Genomic DNA, 6,030 nt, shown 5'->3' with positions numbered 1-6,030 from the left:
TATTATTGCTTCACTTGTTTAGAAGAAGTTGTTGTTGGATTTGGATGAATTTTCGGCACATATCTGTTAGTGTCCCACCTCTCACTACAAGGTGTGACTGACTGTCCTAAGCAATGTCTCCCTCATAATCATCACACCAGCAGGGGGCAGTGTGTCCTCCTGTCACTAGTAGTGATGACTGACTGTCCTATACCATGGCTCCCCACATCATCACACCAGCAGGGGGAAGTGCGTCTTCCTATCACTACTAGGGGTGACTCACTTATACCATGTACCCCACATCATCACACCCGCAGCAGCAATGTGTCCTCCTATGCCAGGGGTAACTGTCCTATACGATGGTTGCCCATATCATCACACTAGCAGGGGGCATTGTGTCCTCCTATCACTAGTAGGGATGACTGACTAGCATATACCATGTACCCCACATCATCACACCAGCAGGGGGAAGTGTGTCCTCCTATCACTGCCAGGGGTAACTGTCCTGTACGATGGTTGCCCATATCATCACACTAGCAGGGGGCATTGTGTCCTCCTATCACTAGTAGGGATGACTGACTAGCATATACCATGTACCCCACATCATCACACCAGCAGGGGGAAGTGTGTCCTCCTATCACTGCCAGGGGTAACTGTCCTGTACGATGGTTGCCCATATCATCACACTAGCAGGGGGCAGTGTGTCCTCCTATCACTAGTAGGGATGACTGACTCACATATACCATGTACCCCACATCATCACACCAGCAGGGGGAAGTGTGTCCTCCTATCACTGCCATGAGTAACTGTCCTATATGATGGTGCCCCATATCACACTAGCAGGGGGCAGCGTGTCCTCCTGTCACTAGTAGTGATGACTGACTGACCTATACCATGGCTCCCCACATCATCAGGGGGAAGTGTGTCCTCCTATCACTGCCAGGGGTAACTGTCCTGTACGATGGTTGCCCATATCATCACACTAGCAGGGGGCATTGTGTCCTCCTATCACTAGTAGGGATGACTGACTAGCATATACCATGTACCCCACATCATCACACCAGCAGGGGGAAGTGTGTCCTCCTATCACTGCCAGGGGTAACTGTCCTGTACGATGGTTGCCCATATCATCACACTAGCAGGGGGCAGTGTGTCCTCCTATCACTAGTAGGGATGACTGACTCACATATACCATGTACCCCACATCATCACACCAGCAGGGGGAAGTGTGTCCTCCTATCACTGCCATGAGTAACTGTCCTATATGATGGTGCCCCATATCACACTAGCAGGGGGCAGCGTGTCCTCCTGTCACTAGTAGTGATGACTGACTGACCTATACCATGGCTCCCCACATCATCAGGGGGAAGTGTGTCCTCCTATCACTGCCAGGGGTAACTGTCCTGTACGATGGTTGCCCATATCATCACACTAGCAGGGGGCATTGTGTCCTCCTATCACTAGTAGGGATGACTGACTAGCATATACCATGTACCCCACATCATCACACCAGCAGGGGGAAGTGTGTCCTCCTATCACTGCCAGGGGTAACTGTCCTGTACGATGGTTGCCCATATCATCACACTAGCAGGGGGCAGTGTGTCCTCCTATCACTAGTAGGGATGACTGACTCACATATACCATGTACCCCACATCATCACACCAGCAGGGGGAAGTGTGTCCTCCTATCACTGCCATGAGTAACTGTCCTATATGATGGTGCCCCATATCACACTAGCAGGGGGCAGCGTGTCCTCCTGTCACTAGTAGTGATGACTGACTGACCTATACCATGGCTCCCCACATCATCAGGGGGAAGTGTGTCCTCCTATCACTGCCAGGGGTAACTGTCCTGTACGATGGTTGCCCATATCATCACACTAGCAGGGGGCATTGTGTCCTCCTATCACTAGTAGGGATGACTGACTAGCATATACCATGTACCCCACATCATCACACCAGCAGGGGGAAGTGTGTCCTCCTATCACTGCCAGGGGTAACTGTCCTGTACGATGGTTGCCCATATCATCACACTAGCAGGGGGCAGTGTGTCCTCCTATCACTAGTAGGGATGACTGACTCACATATACCATGTACCCCACATCATCACACCAGCAGGGGGAAGTGTGTCCTCCTATCACTGCCATGAGTAACTGTCCTATATGATGGTGCCCCATATCACACTAGCAGGGGGCAGCGTGTCCTCCTGTCACTAGTAGTGATGACTGACTGACCTATACCATGGCTCCCCACATCATCAGGGGGAAGTGTGTCTTCCTATCACTACTATGGGTGACTGACTTTCCTATACCATGTACCCCACATCATCACACCAGCAGCAGCAATGTGTCCTCCTATCACTGCCAGGAGTAACTGTCCTATATGATGGTGCCCCATATCACACTAGCAGGGGGCAGTGTGTCCTCCTATCACGACTAGGGATGACTGACTGTCCTATACCATGGCCCCCATATCATTACACCAGCAGGGGGCAGTGTGTTCCCCTGCCATCTGGCCAATTCTGCCTATCCTTATAGCTCTTCCAACCTGCACCTTCTCATTTTTAGGAGACAAACCTCAACTCACACCCCTATTGGGCCCCCGGTCGGACCCGTATCGAGCTCAGTAGCAATTCCTCTGTGGGCACCCCTGAACAGTCAAGCCACTTACCCCACTGTTACTCAAATTTACCTACAGCTCCCCTTTTCACATAGACCTTCAGCTCCATCCCTATAGTGTTATTTAGTGACCTCCTTACTCAGTCTCGGTGGGGCAGTATCCAACCAGTGCATAGCAATAGATTCACGCACCTGGTATAGACCTTTTAGCAACCGCTCGTTGTTCCTTTCTTGTAACGTCAAGGTCATCCACATATCCTATCACGCACACTTAGGGGTACCTCGGCACCGTCACTCTGAATACCCTGTGTAACGCTTCTCTCCACAGGATATCCAATTCCCTGCATGTCCAAAGCATATGTAAGTCCTCGGTCAGCCGGAATCCCCCCCAAGCCCATAATCCTCAATACCTGTGGCGTCCGATACACCCGATGGAGCAGGAACAATTGTCTTTGCGCTACATTTAAAGAAAGTGTACTCAGAGATGCCAGTACCCCCCCCCCCCCCACACACACACTCACTCACACACACTCCTCGTCTTTCATGTGCCCAACTCCTCCCATTTCCTTCTGACCCCAACCATTGAATCTCTCACCTCCTCATCCAGCAATACCCTATACAAAAGGGATATTAGTCCCCTCATATGCTTGGCAGGCACCACCCCATGCATTACTTTTATAGAAGAAAATGTCACTTCCTCTGGGCCAAATGAGCCTGTACAGCGTGTCGAAGCTTTAGATATTGAAAAAATACCAGTCATTATGTCTCTGTCACTACTACCTGTTGGAGCAGCTCACAAGGATCCATCACAGCCTTTAACTAGTCAATTTATACATTAAGCATTATAGAATCATCTTTTCTTTATTATTTAAATGAGGCTGGTCACATGGTCAGAGGCAGTGATGTCACTCCTGTTACCCCTCCCCTCTCCTCCCCCTGCTCAGGTCTGTGTGTAATGTATCGTAAAGCATTGCTAGTGTCTGTGCTTTATCTGCTGACATGCTGCATCCTCCTAATACACAGAGACACAGACATCAGCTATACAAGTATCTGACATGTTCTGCTATAACATGTGAGACAAAAACATCAGCTACACAAGTGCCTGACATGTTCTGCTATACACATGTGTGAGACACAGACATCAGCTACACAAGTACCTGACATGCTCTGCTATACACATGTGAGAGACACAGACATCAGCTACACAAGTACCTGACATGTTCTGCTATACACATGTCAGAGACACAGACATCAGCTACACAAGTACCTGATATGTTCTGCTATACACATGTGAGAGACACAGACATCAGCTACAGAAGTACCTGACATGTTCTGCTATACACATGTGAGAGACACAGACATCAGCTACACAACTACCTGACATGTTCTGCTATACACATGAGAGCCACAGACATCAGCTACACAGGTACCTGACATGTTCTGCTATACACATGTGAGAGACACAGACATCAGCTACACAAGTACCTGACATGTTCTGCTATAACAAGGCTGCCTGGAGCTGTTGTATCTCTCCTGTACACACACACAGGCTGCAGGGGGCGTGGCCACCAGCACCAGGAAGCACATGGAGCATCCATTACACCATTATACAGGCTGTCAGTCATGTGTATAGGAGTATCTCATACACACACAGGCTGCAGGGGGCGCCAGCACCAGGAAGCACATCATTATACAGCCCTACACTATTATATAGGCTGTCAGTCATGCACTGGGGGTGTGGCTGTACCTCCCACTCATGAATAAGATGGACAGCTTGAATATGCTAATGACTCATTGGACATGTCACAGGTCATTTGCATACAGCTTTAGGACCTCATTGCTTAGGGTTACAGGCATGTAGAGGGACAATGTAGGGATAGAGGCAATGCTCTCTAATGGCAGTTTATGAAAATATATTTAGATTAGGGGGGTTATTTTGCATGACGGGTTCTCTTTAAATTCTTCCACCACTGGTGTCCCCCACTAACATTGCCGACTTCGTCCAATTAATGTGCAACCCCCAGAAATCCCCAAATTGTGAGAGAAGTTCCATTAATATGTGTAGGGATTGGTCCACTTTAGCAAGGAAAAGGGGTAGATTGTCCGCATATAATGTGACACGCTCCTCCCCTCCAGTGCATGTAAACCCCAATAAATCCGGGTGCTGTCTGATCAGGCAGGCCAAAAGCTCAATAGCCACCGAGAACAAAAGCGGGGTAGCGGGCAGCCCTGTCTCGTTCCCCACTGCAGTCTAATACACCCAGATACCATCCCATTCACTCTTACACAGGCTACAGGTGCCCTATATAACAATTTGACCCACTACACAATGTTTGGGCCAAATCTCAATTTCCTCAATACCGCCCATAAGTACTCACATTCAATGCTATCAAAGGCTTTGGCGGCATCCAAGGAAACTACCGCTGCTCTCCTATCAATATTAGGGGTGACTGTGGGGGCAGTGTGTCCTATCATTACTAGGGGGTTACTGACTGTCCTATGCCATGCCCCCCAACATCATCACACCAGCAGCAGCAATGTGTCATCCGATCACTGCTAGGGGTAACTGTCATAAACAATGGTGCCCCATATCATCACACTAGCAGGGGACAGTGTGTCCTCCTATTACTTCTAAGGGTGACTGATACCATGGCCCCCTACATCATCAAACAGCAGGGGGCAGCATGTCCTCCTATTACTGCTAGGGGTGACAGTCCAATACCATCCCCCCAACATCATCACACCTGCAGGGGGGAATGTATCATCCTATCACTACTAGGGATAACTGTCCTATACCATCACACCAGCAGGGGGCAGTGTAATCTCCAATCACCACTAGGGGTGACTGACTGCCCTAAACATTGTCTTGCCATGTCATTGCACCAGCAGAGGGCAATGTGTCCTCCTATCACTTCCAGGGATGACTGTGCCATGGTCCCCTACATCATCACATCAGCAGGGGACCCTGTGTCCTCCTATTACTACTAGGGCTGACTGATCCCCACTATCACTAGCAGTGTCTGTCCTATGCCACACCAGCAGGGGGCAGTGTGTCCTCCTATCATTCCTAGGGGTGATCATCTATGGGTGGTCTCTGGTGGTCTCCAGTGTTATGATCTCAATAGCTTCATGTGATTCTTCATTATACATTTGGGTAACCAAGTAAATATTTTCAGGTGAAGGACTAATATATCCGCTGTCACTTTATTTCCGAATTCTCTGTAAGATGTCAATGACTTCCATGTAAATGATGAGGAAATATTTGTGTGTAACCATGGCCGCTCAATAATCGGGTCTGTGCCGGAGGTTTATGGCCCAATCTTTCAGTGGTTTCATTCAGTGGCCGCAGCCTGAGCTCATATTATCATAAAGCTTTCATCCCTAGAGCCAATCCATCGCTCTCCTCCTCATTGTCAGGAAGGGGACACACAGA

This window comes from Engystomops pustulosus, chromosome 1 (genome assembly GCF_040894005.1).
Source record: "Engystomops pustulosus chromosome 1, aEngPut4.maternal, whole genome shotgun sequence".
NCBI classification, from domain to species: domain Eukaryota; kingdom Metazoa; phylum Chordata; class Amphibia; order Anura; family Leptodactylidae; genus Engystomops; species Engystomops pustulosus.
Note: the sequence above shows the minus strand (reverse complement) of the source record.